Source organism: Saccopteryx leptura, chromosome 8 (genome assembly GCF_036850995.1).
Source record: "Saccopteryx leptura isolate mSacLep1 chromosome 8, mSacLep1_pri_phased_curated, whole genome shotgun sequence".
In the NCBI taxonomy this organism is placed as follows: Eukaryota; Metazoa; Chordata; class Mammalia; order Chiroptera; family Emballonuridae; genus Saccopteryx; species Saccopteryx leptura.
In genome coordinates this window covers 96166947-96184489 of record NC_089510.1, presented here as the reverse complement: position 1 = coordinate 96184489, position 17543 = coordinate 96166947, and the positions used below count along the sequence as shown (strand labels likewise).

At 39.0% G+C, this 17543-nt stretch overlaps 1 protein-coding gene and 1 long non-coding RNA gene across 3 annotated transcripts in view; one reads left to right on the top strand and one right to left on the bottom strand.

The window, feature by feature from the left end:
* The window catches only part of SPTSSB (serine palmitoyltransferase small subunit B), a 39369-nt gene extending 30827 nt beyond the window's left edge, over window positions 1-8542 (bottom strand). The window contains exons 1-2 of one of the 2 annotated variants that reach the window (XM_066347583.1): window positions 8435-8542; window positions 7039-7200 (exon numbers count right to left, since the gene is read on the bottom strand). The gene's annotated coding sequence lies outside the window, so the exon portion shown is untranslated. Of the gene's footprint in view, window positions 1-1754; window positions 1843-7038; window positions 7201-8434 lie in introns of those variants that run through there. The other variant, XM_066347585.1, reaches the window with a different exon arrangement.
* LOC136379916 (uncharacterized) overlaps window positions 7875-17543 on the top strand; it is a 65065-nt gene continuing 55396 nt past the window's right edge. Inside the window, exon 1 of the long non-coding RNA XR_010746819.1 lies at window positions 7875-8495. This is a non-coding gene — a long non-coding RNA (uncharacterized lncRNA). The remainder of the gene's footprint in view (window positions 8496-17543) is intronic.

The following is a 17543-nucleotide window of genomic DNA, read 5'->3' as shown; positions in this document are numbered from 1 at the left end:
AAAATGGTGACTCCAATTGGTCTGGAGAAAGAATTCACCCCAAAGGCCATGCAAGTACCATATCAGCTGTTTTATGTTTGCATCAGTTTTTGTTTCCTGCTAAATGGAGGAAACCTTTGGAACAACATTTTTGTCATATATTATAAACTGATTTTCCTGCCCATCAAAACCAGAATTAGGCCAACCTAATTGATTTTTTTCTTTGTTTAAAGTTTTACGCAATGAAGCATCCTATTAAAAATGTAAGGCTCAAGCTGTCCCTGTGAAGTAAAGTATCTGCAGCTTCAAGGAATAAAAAGAGTTGGTAATTGAAGTACAGTATTAGGGTCAGTTACAAAGTCTTTCTATGCCTATTATTTTTTCTATCAGTAAAGTGACAATAGCTAATTTTACTTAAAAATCACTTACTTTTCAATGGGTGAATAAAAAAGAATCAGTTAGTAAACTAACTTATTTGTACAAGACAAAAACATGATTAATTCCCCCATGGTTGGGGAAGAGGCTAAGTAAATTCTCTCTGATATAAGTAGAAGGAAGTATAAAAGTTACTGGGTTTACATACATTGCTCACAGGTTGACATTTAATCTCATTTAGAAGGCAACAGATAACTGCATATGAGGAAGTAGTATGGTAATTCTGACTCAAGGTCTGACTCAAAAAGGATTAGATTTTCAAAAGAAACAATGGTAATATAACACTCATAGGTTTAGATAAGACTTCAGCCTGACCTGTGGTGGTGCAGTGGATAAAACACTGACCTAGGACACTGAGGTTGCTGGTTCAAAACCCCAGGTTTGCCTGATCAAGGCACATATGGGAGTTGATGTTTCCTGCTCCTCCCCTTCTCTCTCTCTAAAACTGAATAAGTAAAATCTAAAAAAAATTTTTTTAAAGACTTCAAAACTTTTTTTTTACATTTTTGTTTCTCCTATCTCAGTGAACATCTACTGATGCTTATTGGGTATGACATTCTATTAGGCATAACCAGAACGTCAGAACAGAGATGAACTGGCACTTGACTATCTGCAAGGGGTAAGTGTGGGTGGGTGAGAGTCGTAGAGGCTTCTACTGCTCCAGAAAACTTGCTCTGGATCTGTCATCTTGAACTTTACTCTTTTTTTCTTCGTCTAGTCTTTTTAATTTTATTGTTCAAAATCCTACTTATAGTCATTTTCAAATTCCTTTTTAATCATTTGAGCAATCTTGAACTCAAAATGACCATTTTAATTTGAAATTCCTAACTGACATCCTTTGATCGTATAATAGAGCTGAAAGGGCAGGTCTGCAATATTTGAATAGCACCCAGGAAACTGCCATTGTGCATTGATAATAATAGCAGATATTTATTGAGCAACTCCCAGAACTTTGCTAACTACCTTATGTATAACCTTATGCAATTCACTTAACAATACTATAATGAAGCACTATTTCTATACCCATTTTACAAATGAAGAAACTGAGGCATTCGGAAATTTAAAAAATGGACCCAAAGTTTCACAGCTAATGTAGAACATGTACTCTTAACTGTCTCTCTATGCAAAGAGCTCTAATAACACCTTGGCAAAGCATTTATCCATCCACCTAATCAAATGGTTAACAAGCATGTACTAGGAATATAAACTATGAATGAACTGGCATGGTCACTCTCCTCGAGAGGAAGAGGATGGTTGCACAAGCATCTGTAGAGTGTGGTTAGGTGCTACACTCAAGACAGGAAAGTGCAGTGTGCCGGGATATACAAGAAGACTCTTACCCAGTCTGGAAAGGGTGTGTTAGGACAAGCAGGTCAAAGACTTATTGTCCTCATCACTGTACGCTTCAACTATTTGGTAGCAAAAGGCTACCAAATAGTAACCTTAGAAATAAAAGTCTTTGAACCTCTAGAAATAAAAGTCTTTGAAGCAAGGGCCTCCTCTGTGTTGTTCCCCAGGGCCTGGCACATAGTAGCTGCTCAATTAAAATCTGTTGAATAAATGAAAATTTTAATGTTCCATAAAATCTCCATTATTACAGGGAGTCTTTTAACTTATTTCTAATGACTGAGCATTCTTAAATGCTTCTCCTCTAAGCCTGAAATAAATGTTCCCTTTTGGCTTAAAAAAAATCAAGTTCATGCTCCCTTTTAAGCCAATTTATTTTCTTAATTTTATTGAAATTATTGGGGTGACATTGGTTAATAAGATTATACAGGTTTCAGGTGCACAGTGCTACATCATCTCTATACTGCATGTGTGTTCGCCACCCGGAGTCAAGCTTCCATCCATCACCATCTACCCCCCTCCCCCTCCTCCATCTCCCCCACCCTCCTCCCCTCCTACAATCCTCACCATTACATTTTACTAGAACAGGGTGTCCTCAGCCATCTTTTAAAGCAGGTTCCCTGACTAGAGATTTGAGACAGTTTGGGAAAGTGGAGACTGGTAGCTTTCCCTCTCTTTTTTCCTGTTGATCCGTGGGACTCCCTGCTCTATTCTGTCTGTAATTATGAAAGATTTGTTCTCTCTTTACCTTTCCAAGAGGGCTTGGAAATTTTTCTTCCCTTCATCCTATTCCCTACCTTTTCACTCTTCAAATGGTGTTAATTTGAGGAAAATAGTTTTTAATTATGTACCACACAATCCTCTGGTAGACTATAAGAATCCCGGGCAAAGCGAGAGACAAAGGACAACAGAAAACCCAACGCCCAGGCTAATGATTTCCCTCAACAAGTAATTTTGTATCATAAGGTGGTGTTTTATTTAGGTTGTAGTTCTTAGCTATAAGCAGGTATTACATTTATATCTTTCTTGTGCCTGCTTGGAATGTGTTGGGGCTAATGTAATATTTTCCTTAGTGAAACAGCAGTAAATTCAAGGTAGCAACGTAATGCTGATGGGCAGGGAAAACCAAAGCTCCTCAGGGGAGGAGTTAACTCAGCTGGAAATCCTACAGCCAACACCAGCGTCACAGTGGCCAGGTTCATACACCATCTTTACATCTCTGATTACCTGATTTCACTTCCTAGCCCGATTCTACAGTTTAAAATTGTCCCTCGTTCCCTTCCCTGTTCAGTTTTTCTCAGAACCTTATCTCCTTCTCATATGCTATATAATTCACCTATTATTGTGACAGAACCTTATCTCCTTCTCATATGCTATATAATTCACCTATTATTGTGACATTTTGTTTTTTAAAATGTCACAATATCAGATAATATCCCTTCTAAAATTGTCACAATCAGACGATATCCCCTCTAAAATTGAAGCTCCCTCCAGGGTAGGAATTTCTGCCTGTTTTGTTTATTCATTCAGAGCCTAGAATTGTCCTGGTACAGGGCAGATGCACAATTACTATCTGTTGAATAAGTGAATTATTAATACTGATAAAAGAAATATTAATAAATAACTATGATCAATTTTTTCCTAGATGTATTTAATTTATAGACAATGGTTGGACATTTAAAATTATTTCATAGAAATGTTCTAATTGGGCAAAATATGACAGTCACAGGACCTCTACAAAGGCATTGATGGTCAAAAGCCACACAGAACCCATTTTCATCAACATGGTATGCTCTTCTAGACACAGACACAGACAGATAAGCCTGTGCTGTGGGAATGGAAAATCTTGAGGTCTCATGATGCAGATGGACTTACTTGTATCCCTAAAGCTCAGGGTGTGGTTTGGCTCAGTGTACTCATAACTGTTCCTGGCAACAACTTCAGGTGCTGTTTGCGACACCCATGAAAAGAGTCACTAACTTTTTATTCCCATTTCTAGATAAAGCATTATCATCCTATTCCAAAATTCTTAGTACAGGATCAAGCAGTTTATTGGAACTTAAAGCATAAAAGATGAATTGAAGAGTATATTAATTATCTGAGAGTTTCTCTTATATTTGACATTGTTATAATCACAGGAGATGCTTCCCAGCACTAACATGTCAGCATGTTCTAGGGATTGTACTGGCTGCTCCAGCTCTTCCTTTTCCCCAAGACCCCTTCTTCTGGGGCCAATCTAGTGCATGTGAAGTCAGGCTGATCTGAGTGTCAGGTAACCTCCCTCTCTCAGCTAGTGTGGCCCTTCTCAACAACTGGGCTGCAGAATGATAGAACGTTAGACTTAACGTTAGAAGTCTTTCTAACTATTAGAAAGACTTAATAGAAGGAGGAGAAACAACTGGCCTCACTGGGCCTGAATTAATATTGTGAATGAGTAAATCTCAAAAGATAGGACATTGCAAACAGAGTCTCTATAGGACTACATTACTGACATTTGATTTATGTCTCAACAGAAGAAAGCTGGGCAGGTGTATAAACATATGCAAAATACATAACTGTGTAACACCTGTGCCACACTTAATTATTTCATATAATTCAATGTGGCCCTTGGGAAAAAGCCTCATGTAAACTATTGGTCTAATGGTACATGGGGATTCATGAACTTCAAGTTCTAAATGCATCTTTTTTTAAATACTTTGAATTATTTATTATTTATTAAAAAACTTTTTTGACATAAAATTCACATATCATACACAATTCAATGGTTTTTAGTATACTTACAGTTATGCAACCATCACCAGTCATTTTCATCACCCCAGAAGACCTTGCATTCTTTAGCAGTCACTCCGCATTCTTCTCAACCCTCCATTCCAGCCATATACAACCATGAGTTTACTTTCTGTCTGTCTCTGCAGGTTTGCCTACTGGTAGTATGTTATATAAATGTAATTATAAAATATGTGGTCTTCTTTCACTTAGCAAAATCTTTTCAACGTTCATCCATGTTGTAGCATGTAACAGTACTTCATTCCTTTTTACTGCTGAATAACACTTCATTGTGCCATTCCATATCATATGTTATCTATCCATTCATCAGTCAGTGTACATGTGGGTGTTTTCACTTTGGGGCTATTATGAGTAATGCTGCTGTAATCATTTGTATACAAGTTATTACATGGACATAGGTTTTCAGTTCTCTTGTATATATACCTAGGAATGAAATGGCTGTGTTATACCTCTATATTGAACTTTGTAAGGAACTACCAAACCATTTTCCACAGCATCTCAACATTTACATTCCTACAAGCCATATATGATGGTTCCAATTTCTCCACCTCCTCTTCAACAACAATTGTTCCTTTTTATCATAGCCATTTGGTTGGTATAAAGTGGTATCTTGTGGTTTTGATCTTTATTTCTTTAAAAACTAATGATACTAAGCACATTTTCATGTGTTGATTGGACATCTCTACATCTTCTCTGGAGAAATTCTACCTCTAGAGAAATGTTTAAAATCCTTTGCTCATTTTTAAATGGGTTATTGGTCTTTTAGTTGTTGAGTTTTTCTTCTTTTGCCTTATGAATGAGGGATGGTTGGGAAAATATAGCCTGAGACCTCTTGCCTGCTCTTGACTAAAATAGAGCTTCTGCAGTACAAAGCTGGGGTGGATGAGATGCTGGTGGCCTGCTTTTTCCTGAGATATATACATTAGACCTAGACTAGGAGTGAGGTTGAGATGAAACTCTGTGTTCTTAGCTGCACCAGGAGTAGAGTACTATCATACCCATCTGGAGAGTGGATTGCAGTTCAAATGCCACCAAATCTTGCTATTCATACTAAAATTTAGTAGATTGTCTTGAATAAATTTTCTTCATTTGTTGCATTTTTTCAGGACAATTTTTAGAGACTAAATAGTTGTTTATCTATAATTTTCACCAGTTATTGTGTTGCTAAAGAGGGAGTTCCCCATTTAGTAAATAGGGATCCTCATTCTACCATTCTGGAGGTTGAATCCCATTTGGATAATTTTTAATGATTTAGCATCTCGTATACTCTGTGGTAAAAAGAGTTTATGCTCACATAACATGAAAAATTAAGAAGGAGTTTTTACAAGAGTGTTTGCAAACTTACATACAGTGGGTTAAAACAATTGATTGAAGTTGAGGACTGGTTGACTTTCACCTTCATATTGAGTCAAATTCTAGATTGCCTATACGTTTGGTTTGACCAACCACTCTTAATTTATTGTTATTAAATAGTTGTATAGAAATATTTGAATAATGAGGGTGATTGCATTACATATGAGAGTTTGTTATTGCTCTAGTAATCTAAGTATAAAGCTATCACAACTACTGAAACAGTACTCAAAATGATGATTATTTTAAAAAGCACTGGAATAATTCTGATGAAAAATTGTTATTAAAACCTCATTAGTTTTATGCAATAATCTAAAAAGTTCACAAGCAAAAATGACCATGTATTTCTTAATCTTTGTTTCATTCAAAAGAAATACCATGCCACAAAGTCTTTTAGAAAAAGAACTTTCCCAACTTCCCTGATGCATTTATTTATCATTTTAGGGCAAAAACTTACAGTTAATAATTCTTCAAATTCTTTATTTGATTATGGGCTGAGCTTATATGTTAACTGCCAACCAGTTGAATGTCACTTTAGCTGAAACAGACCTAAAATCTCTGCTCATATCTAAAACTCTTCTCTAGCCATTCCTGCATCCCAAATGGCAACGTTAACCATACCATTCTTCTTGCATTTAGAAGTCTGGTTACTTATAAATTATTACTTAAATATTTTTTCAGAAAATGCATAATACTTATGAGAAAATGTAAAAACGTATTACTTGGAAATTCATCACTCTTGGGGCAATTGATTTGTGTGTATTACTGTCTGAAATAGCTTATGGGCAAAAAAGTACTGTGTAAGAGCACAGAACTAGATAAAGAGAAATATTAAGAATGAAACCAATCACTGCCTAATGATAGATCACTGAATAGTTATTACTAAACTATATAAAGAGAAGTAATAAAAGTAATTTACAAAGGAATTTTCTTTTGCCGTGGAAAGTTTCAATAATAAAGTTTGGTCTCTGTTGAGTGAAACCGGCAGTTTCTCACATATAGTTAAAGGCAAATGGAAAAACCCATTCAACTCTTGAAATTTTAGTTTAGTTAAATAATAAACTGATGAAATGCATTAAAGCTCGGTATGATGTTACCCCTATAAAGACAAATTTGGATATTTTGGAAGAAGACGCTTACCTCCTGGTTGTGTGCATCTCCCTGCAGCTTACGTGACCACCAGAGCTGGGCGCCTCTCCAGATGCTTGGAGTTCCCCACTGCGCAGGGCAACTCAGAGCTTCCCAGAGTCAGGTGTTCGTCCCCACTGTCTGCACTATTGCCGAAACTCCGATTCTGCCAGACTGATCACGGTGATTAATTATTGACAAAAGGAAAACACTCCCAGGCAAAATTGTGTCCAACCGCACTGTTCCAGCGACTCCTTCCAGAAGAGAATGCTGGCTGCACCATTCCCCTCCCCCTTTGCTCTATGGCCCCAACTTCCCACGCGCTGCCACTCTCAGTCTCAGGCAGTCGGGCTCGTCCTCTGAGGAATGCAGCCCAGCGACTTTTACATTTTTAAATTTGGTTTTCTGCAGCTCGTTACTCTTCTCCCGGGACCAGCCACTCAGGAGGGGGCGCTTTCCCAATGCTGGGGAAGCCGGGGCTCTGAGAGCAACCTAGGAGGCTAAGGAGTCGCTGTCACCTCGGACTGCCGCAGTAAAACCCCAAGCCGCGGCAGGGATGGGGAGGTGCTCTACCCCCCACCCTTGGCCGGGAGCCCCGACACTACCAAAGGGGTGCGTCCTTTGGTGGGGAGGAAAGATAAACTGGAGACTCAAGGTGGGAGCTTTGGGCTTTAGCGTCAAGGCCGTGTTAACCCGCCCCGGGAAAGCCTAGCCCAGCGGCCATCCATCCGCAGACATGGCCCAGGGGGCGTAGGCCTGCGGACGCGAGCAGGACTGCGGTGTCTAAAGCTATTTGTGCTTTCAACGTCGCCCCCCCCCCCCCCCCAACCGTCCCTCCATCCTGCCACCTTCCTTCTGCCCTGTGGCCGGGAGGTGAATCGTTGAAAAGCTGGGCTCCCCGGGGAGACGGATGGAAGGATCGTGCCCTGCCCGGGGAACTTGTGTGACTTGTGTGTGCTCACTCACACACGGAGAGAATTAATTTGGGCCCGGGCTGCAGCAGGAAGACAACCTGGGGAGAGTGCTAGGAGGCGGCTTGGTGATGCAGTGCCGCTAGGCTCCGGCTCCCCGGCCGCCGGGCGTGCCCAGCGCGGCGCTCAGTTGTCTTCCCGAGGACTTGCGGGACCGCGAGGGACACCCACCTCGGACACCCGCATGCAGAACATTATCGACCCCTTCCCTATCCAGAGAAGAATGCTCGGGTTTAATGCGGGCTGCGGGCTGAGAGCGTAGAGGCCCTAGAGGCCCTCAACCCTGAATATCTCTGTAGCCGAGACTCTTTCTGCCCAAGATCTAAGGTTGATTAATGAGCTCTGGGGCGACATCGGACACTCAGCCCCCATTGCCTGAGGAGGAGCACTGCACAGGCTCGACCGCAGCTGACTCGGCTGGAGCACACAGATTTGACCTGCTGGCAAGTTGCTGCTCATTTTCACGACGGTCTTCAAGCAGGTTCCAAGCTTCTGGCGGTGCGTAGAGGGAGACTTGCGTTGTTGCGCTGGCGTTTCTCCGTGCAGAAGCCGGGGTGTCCACAAAGGAGGCTGAAAGTGGTTGGGGTCAGGGAAGGGAACCAATAGAAATCGAGCACCTTGGAGCTTGTGTCGGTATCTTTTCCTTCTCCTGGATCTCAGTATTAATAACCACTGCCAGTATTTTTAAAATTTACATTATCATTTTATATTGTTCGCATTCCTTATCTCTTTGCTTTACCTGACAAACATGGTGATGTTGTCGAGCAAGTACGATTGACCCCATTTGGAAAGGTGAGGAACTGGAAACCCTGAATGTGACTTGTCCAGATTCCCAATACCCGCTTTGTGGTAGGGCCAATAGGATTTACACTAGTTTGTAGGTCTCATTATCCATTATTTGTTTTCTCACTAAATCGTGACATGCTCACCCCATCCCCATGTGATTGCACATTTGTGGAAGTATAGAAACAGGTCTCACTTCCTTCTTAAGGTTTGTGAAATGAACCTTGTAATTACTACAACCCAAGGTTGGGAGAAACTGGTACAGCTGGCAGAAGCATCCAGACCATTAAAAATAATCCTACACGGCACATGTAATACAATCACAAACAGATATACCTTTATGGATACCTTTGCAACCCCAGTGAAAAATAGTTTGTTTTTTTTTCTCTACAAACATAGAACATTCTCAAAACTTAACTAGATCACCAAATAAAGATCAACACATTTAAAAGGACAGAAGTCATGAAAAGCACATCATCCATGAAAATGCAGTATGGATAACGTTATCAACAAAAATTTCCCCTGGTTGATATACAATTAGAAAATTTTAAGTGCTTTAAATCTAGATTTAAGAGAAGCACAAATGGAAAATTACAAACTCTTTATTTTTATGCTGACATAAAATACTATTTCTCAGATTAAAGTCTTCATATTACCCAGTAAAATTCTACAGGTGTTTGAAGGGATCATCATTTGTTAATGAAGTTTTACATAAGTTAGTCTTTACTGTGTCCCCATTACTTATCTACCTTTGGCAAAACAGATGACTTATCCAGAACCATATCATAGTTAAACCAGGTACTTGGATAAATTTCTGGAATACATTATCAATTAAAGGAATTGACATCAATTTCCTTTTGGCTAGTGTAAGGAAAGCCCATTAGTAATCTTATATTTACCTTATTTTCTCAGAATAAGTGGATAATTCTATTTTTCTATAAAATGGGAGATATGTTCCCCCTTTCAGTTAGGTTGTTAAAGAGATGAACCTGATATCCTCTGTTACATTATTATCATTTTTGATTTTTGTTTTAGTTTCCTTTTATGAACACAGATTTTTATTTTCTTCATTAATTAGAACTATCAGGTTCTAATACAAAGAACCTGATACAAAGCAGACCAGAAAAGTTGTATGGCTTGGGTCTTTGAACTCTACCAAACTTCAACAGAATATAATAATGATGAGAATAACTATTATTTATTGAAGTACTACTTTCAAGGTTTCCATAGATCACCTCTCTTTCCACAAGTAGGACCTTTTTGCATGGTAAGCACTTTTATCTCATTTTTATAGACAGTAAACCAAGAGTCAGAAACGATGTAACTCTTTCTAAGATTATACAACTTTGAGATTTGGACACTATACCCAGAATCCCACACTCTGCTGACTCGTTTTAAATAATTCCTCATTGACTTCTCACATATCCTTTTTCTCAGAGAAGGTGGCTATGTTGTTCTGGGTAAGAGAACAGATGTTGAACCAGACCTCCATATTTAAATCTCAACTTGACCACTTATTTAACTTGTGAACTTAAGTTGTGAATGGGGACAGCTTACTTAAACCTCTATAAAAGCCTCAATTTTTTCATTTGTCGTAAAGAATAATAAGCATATTAAATTATGTAAGTTAATATACAAAAAACATGTAGAAGCATGCTTGGCACTGAGTAAAATATCCCATAAGTGTAAACTATTTTTGTTTTGAGTATTCAATGACATTATAATGCCTGTAAAGCAGAGTTAACCTTAAAATAAAAAACCAAAGGAAGAGAAAATCAAGCATTTATTTGAGATCCAGAGAATTGCAATTCTGGAAAGCACTGATTCAGGCAGAAACGCCAATAGTGTTCTAACTATGGGGTGAAGGCAAAGGGTTTTTATGAGAAAGAGATGGGAAATAATTTTATAAACAGAAGGAAGGAATTTCTATTGGTGCTAATAAGCTAAATTATTTGTTAGCTATGCATGGCTCTTTATTGTTTCTAAAGACTACCTTTAATTTGCAGTCCTTGTATTCAGCATGTCTGTTTTCCTATTAAATCTACAAACAGTTGTTTGGAATACAGTGTTGGTTTGACCCAGTTCAAACATTCCAAAGCCTCAAAGAGTAGGATGTGCAAGGCAGTTCCTCTGGGATGGTGGCTCCAACTCCATTTGGAAATGACTGCTTATATAATTTTTCACAGCAGTTAACTCAGTGTCTGACTCTTAGAAAGTGTCATTTCACTTTTTAAAATGTTTTGTTTTATAATATATAGTTTTAAACTAGTCTTTTAGGAATATGAATAGTCTCTCCTTCCTTCCTCCTTACATTATTGCTTGTTTCTCCACTGAATTGTCACCCATCTTCAATGAAACAACTTTCTCTGACCCTAATGTACTATAAAAACTCCATAGCAACTCTATTGTTGTGATATCTTTCTATGGAACATTTGGCATTCATGTAAAGGTATTATTTTAATTTCTGTCAAGTTAAAATTTTGGGTCAGGGTTGCTATGAAGGACAGACACAAAGAACAAACCCAGAGTGAAAAGAAATAAAATAATAAGGCAATAAGAAAATTCAGACACCAAATGTAAACAACAGGAAACAAGTTCATGGAAACACATGTGACAAGAGATGAGGCCACAGTCCTTTTGGGGTAGTCTGTCTCAGTCTTCAACTTCTGACCTGGTGACCTGCATTTGAAATTGTTATGACAGCTTTATGGGAAACATTAGGGGAATTTTTGAAGCATTGCACAAACCACATAATATTCACCAATCACCTTCTTAGTGGGACTAGACTTGTAAAAATGGGGCAGGTCACAGTGTGTCATTGCCTGTGTAAATTAGAACAGAATCTCATCATGAATAGCAACCAAAAGTTTATATTGATGTCTACCTTTTTATATTTTTAATGGTTGTCATATTTTCCTACCTATTATTTTTTAAACAGCATTATTGAGATATAAGTCACTTATTATACAATTTGCTCATTTGTATAATGCAGTTTAGTGGATTTTATTGTGCCACAGAGTTGCATATATATCATTGCTATCTAATTCCAGAATATTTTCATGACCCCTCCCCAAATCCCACATTTATTAGTAGTTACTTCCCAGTTTCACCCTCACCTCCAGATTTAAGTAACCACTGCTAATTTTTTTTTGGGAGGAATCAAACCATTTTATTGAGAGCCTTTGGGCAGGGTAGGAGCACTGGGAAGACAGTGAGATCTGACGCCCTTGACCTGGCTGAGATCTCATCTTCCCAGCATCCTGGAGCCACTTACCATCTTCTGTCTCTCTACTGCCTATTCTGGACATTTCATGTAAATGAAGTCATGTAGTCTTTGTGACTAGTTCCTTTATTTAGCATAACATTTTCAAGCTTTATTCATGTAGTGCGTATCAGTTATTTATCCCTTTTAATTGCTGAATAATAAGTACCCTATTGTGTGGCTATACCACATTTTATTTGGTCATTCATCATCTGATGGGCATTTGGGTCATTTCCACTCTTAGTCTATTAAGAATAATGCTATACTGCTCACAAAAATTAGAGGCTATTTCAAAAATGAATATAAAATGGTAAACTATCCCCTAATTTTTATGATCAGAATATTTGTATACACCTTTTTGTATGGACATATGTTTGCATTTCTCTTGTGTGTTTAGGAGTAGAATGGCTGTCATGTGGCAATTCTATGTTTAACTTTTTGGAGTACTGCTGAACTATTTTCCAAAGTGGGTGCACTATTTTACATTCCCACCAGTAATGTATGAGGGTTGCATTTTTTTGTATCTTTTTTTTAGTGATACTTCCATTCACTTTATTTTTAGTAATAACATTTTTTCTATCTCTGTCATGCTTGAACACATATGCTTTAAAATGAATAGTTACAATTAAAGAAACAATGGTTTATTTTTCTAATCGAGTGACTAAGCCCCTGAATCATAAGGCCTCAAAAAATGTTGCATCTTAACAATTTTCACTGAAAAGTAAGACCTCCTATTTTGATTATCCCTGGTAAATTCTCCAGTGGTTTCCATTTGCCAAACAACTGTGACAGATGGTTAGCACGGTGGCTACTGCTTTCAGAGGGTTCTATCAGATGAGTCCTTTTTTTTCAATGCAGCAGCTGTTGGCAGTCTCTCACGGAATGTCCACCCACCAGGACTTCTCTGTCATGGCCATCCAAGGAGTCCTGCTTTGGCTGCCAGGGCTTCATTCTGCTGAATATGATATTCCTGAAATCAAATGAATATTTTTTGCATCATTAAAAAATATTTTTGTAAACAACATTCTGAACAGGTGTTCTCTTCAGGTTTCACTTCTCTCACATTTTCTTCTAAAAGTTTTAGATTTTACATTTAGGTGTATGATCCATTTTGAGGTCATTTTTGTTCATGGTATGAGGTAAATACCCAAATTCATTCTTTTGAATGTGGATATCATGTTGTCCCTGCACCATTTGTTGGTAGACTATGTTTTTCTCTTTGAACTGTGTCTTAACACCCTTGCCAAAATCATCAGAGCATTGCTATAGACTGAATGTTCATGTCTCCCAAAATGCATGCACTGAATTCTAATCTCCTTTCTGATGGATTATCAATGGTATTTGGAATTGGGACTCTTGGGATGTAATTAGGTCAAGATGGTAGATCCCTCATGAATGAGATTAATGTCCTTGTAAGAAGAAGCCTGAGGGAGTGACATCAGAGAAATGGTGCCCTGAGGAGTGCAACTGACAAGTCTCCCCAAAATTTCAACAAGTTCATCAACTAGAGACAGAAAAATCTATCCTTGGAGCGTCCAGGAGTTCTACACACTGAAGGCGAAGGTAGGATCGAGCGAAAAATTGACTAAGTATATAATCAACCCTGAAGGAAATAAGTCGGTCAAGAAAACACTATGCCTTCCTCACTAACCTGAGCAAAGGCTGCTTTCACTTGAAACTAAGAGTTGGGAGGGCTAAGGGTGTGGAGGAAGCTAGGCTGTGGCACGGACGTTCGTTCAACCTGAGGAAAGAATGTGCTTATAGTGAATCAGCCCACGCGAGCAAAGGTGCGCACCGCAAGCAGCATTGCCAGTGGCGTGCGGGGAGTGCGCCAAAGCAAACTTCCCTATGCCTGAGCTTCTCTGGGCGGGCGGGGCACCTCACCCAGCCATTCAAGCTAACAATCAAGAGTCAGGGGAGGGGCGTGTGGGCAGCTTGCAGTCCTTTCTGGAGCAGATAGGCGGATCCAATCGCTGAAATTAGCTTAACCCACAGTCTGCTCACCTCCCAACTGACCTACGCGGCTCTAATTGACAAGATCTCTCTCAGTTCAGCGATCTAAGACAAGAGGCGTGTTATTTTTTAGTGCCTCTTGCTAAAGGGGTGGGGGCAACTTCTGATTGGCAGAGCTTTCATACTCAGGGATATACGCTAAAAAGAGAGACTTGGCAGATGTTAAGACCTCCTGTACTGCAGGCAGCGACTAGGGCATCTTCCCAGCCAAAACAGGTTACAAAGTGCAGAAAGCCTGGGGAGAGTGGTCCCACAGAGTGAACAGGCTGGGAGGCTCATAGACAGTCACCTTGAGAGCAATTGGCTCCCAGCCCTGCCTGATTACGCTGGTGGCTCTGATTGCCAGAGCCTTACCCAGAGCCCTGCATTGAGTGGGGATAGAGTGGGGATTTGCCAGTTCTTTGAGCCTCTTACTCCGCAGGCTGAGGCAGTGGCAGCCGCATAGCTGGATCATCAGGCTTCTAATTCAGGAAGGAGAGACTGAGAGGGAGGCTCCGGGAAAACGGACTCTCTCATTGTCGGAGCCTGCAAACGCTAACAAGCCTTGACTACCAACGAGACTGAAGCCTAATATATGACATCGCCATAGAGTCTCATCAACTGCAAATCTCTACCTAAGCATGCCACAGGGGCAGAGCCTGGGGTACAGAGTCACCGACCAGGAACAGGGAGAGGAAAGAAAAAGGAAGAAGTTAACCTTTCAAAATCAAGAAAAATCCACAGCCTTTATAACTTATTCCACTATTTTTTTTGTTTCTTTCATCTTCTTGCGTTTATTATTATTATTTCTATTTCCTCCACCTTGGTCCTTTTATTCTCTGTCCATCTTATTCTGTCCTCTTCTTGAACTACACTACCCATAAGTGTTACATTTTATTTCTTTTCTTCTCCCTTACTCTCCATGAGGGTTACACTCCAAAACCCTTAACTCTCTCTCTCTCTCTCTGTTTCTTTTTTTTTCTTCTTTTCCTTTTTCACTTTTTCTTATTTCTCCCTCTCTATTAGTTTCTTCTTTTCTCCTTTTACTTTTCCTCTCATTCAATCCTCAATCATGAACAAATTATTTAATTTGGAACTCAAGTTTTTTTTGTGGCATTTTGGGTGTTTTGTACTTAGCTTTTTAACTCATTAGCATTCCTCCCAACCCAGGATCTCCATTCTATTTATTTTTTGCTCTACTTAATACAATAGTTATTTTTTTTCTTTTTTCTGTTTCCCTTTTATCCCTCTCATTATACCTCTTAGTCTACCATCACTTACAAGTAAATCATTTTATACTTGACCCAAATTTATTCCTCTTTTGCATTTTGTGGGTCCCTACTACCTTTTCTGCCTCAAGAACACTTCCCCCAAACTCAGGCCCTGCATTATAGGCAGTTTTATTCCATTTAGAAAAATATAATTTACAGTTCATCATGATATTTTCCTAAGGAGGAGGGGAGAGAATGGGAAGAGAAGAAAGAAAAGGAGGGGAAATAATAAATTATTATTGTTTTTTTGTGTGTTATTTTCAAATTTTTTTCATTTTTTTTACTTTATTTTTTACTTTTTATTCTTTATTAATTCTCATTAGTGCTATTAACAAGACCACCCTCAGATGCCATTAAGAAAAAGGAAATTGAATATCATGGCTACAAAAGATAGAGGCCCTGGCCAGTTGGCTCAGCAGTAGAGCGTTGGCCTGGCGTGTGGGGGACCCGGGTTTGATTCCCAGCAGGGCACATAGGAGAGGCGCCCATTTGCTTCTCCACCCCCACCCTCCTTCCTCTCTGTCTCTCTCTTCCCCTCCCACAGCCGAGGCTCCATTGGAGCAAAGATGGTCCGGGCGCTGGGGATAGCTCCTTGGCCTCTGCCCCAGGCGCTAGAGTGGCTCTGGTCACGGCAGAGCGATGCCCTGGAGGGGCAGAGCATCGCCCCCTGGTGGGCAGAGTGTCGCCCATGATGGGCGTGCCGGGTGGATCCCGGTCGGGCGCATGCGGGAGTCTGTCTGACTGTCTCTCCCCATTTCCAGCTTTAGAAAAATACAAAAAAAAAAAAAGATAGAGAAGTAGCACAGATAGATGTGGAAAAATCTATGGAGAAAAAATTTAATATATTGGAAACCTTGGAGCTAAATGACAGAGAATTTAAAATAGAAACCCTAAAAACACTCAGAGATATACAAGAAAACACAGAATGGCAATTTAGAGAGCTCAGAAAACAACTCAATGGATGCAAAGAATATATTACCAAGGAAATTGAAACTATAAAAAAAATCAAACAGAGATGAAAAACTCAATTCATGAACTGAAAAATGAGGTAACAAGCTTAGTTAATAGAACAGGCCAGATAGAAGGTAGGATTAGTGACATAGAACACAAGAAACTTCAGGTACAACAGAGAGAAGAAGAGAGAGACTCAAAAATTAAAAAAAAATGAGAAAACCCTACAGAAATTGTCTGATTCCATCAAAAAGAATAACATAAGAATAATAGGTATATCAGAGGAAGAAGAGAGAAAAAATGGAATGGAGAATATATTCAAACAAATAATAGATGTTCTTTATTTGTTCTTTATTTATAATAGATGTCCCAAGCCTGTGGAAAGACCTAAAGCCTCAAATTCAAGAAGAAAACAGAACACTAAGTCTTCTTAACCACAACAAACCTACTCCAAGGCACATCATAATGAAGATGGCACAAACCAATGACAAAGAAAAAATTCTCAAGGCAACCAGGGAAAAGAAGAATACAACATATAAAGGAAAGCCTATTAGATTATCATCAGATTTCTCAGCAGAAATCTTTCTCTACAAGCTACAAGAGAGTGGACTCCAATATTTAAAGCCCTGAAAGAGAGGAACTATCAACCAAGAATACTATACCCATCAAAGCTATCCTTCAAATAAGAGGAGAAATAAAAACATTCACAAATACAGAAAAGATGAGGGAATTTATCATCAGAAAACTCCCACTCCAGGAAATACTAAAGGGGGTTTTCCAACCAGATTCAAAGAACAAAACAAAACAAAACCACAAGTGAAAGCTCCACCAAGAACACAATAAAACCAAATTTAAACTGTGACAACAAAAGCAAAAAAAAGGGAAGAGGATGGAGAGTAACAGTAGCAAAGGATGATGAAGTACAGAAGCACTCATAAGATAGGGTACTACAATGAATATGGTAGGTACCCTTTTCATTACTTAATGGTAACCAGCCTTAAAAAAACCACCATAGAAGCATATGACTTAAAAAAGATAGCAACAGAGGAAAGAAGTATGGAATACAACCAAACAAAAACAAAGGATAGAAAAACAAAAGAGAAGAATCAAACAAGATATAAAACTAACAGAAAGCAATTTATAAAATGGCAATAGGGAAACCACAAGTGTCAATAATTATAGTAAATGTAAACAAATTAAACTCACCAATAAAAAGACACAGAGTAGCAGAATGGACTAAAAAAGAAAATCCAACTATATGCTGCCTACAGGAAACACATCTAAGCA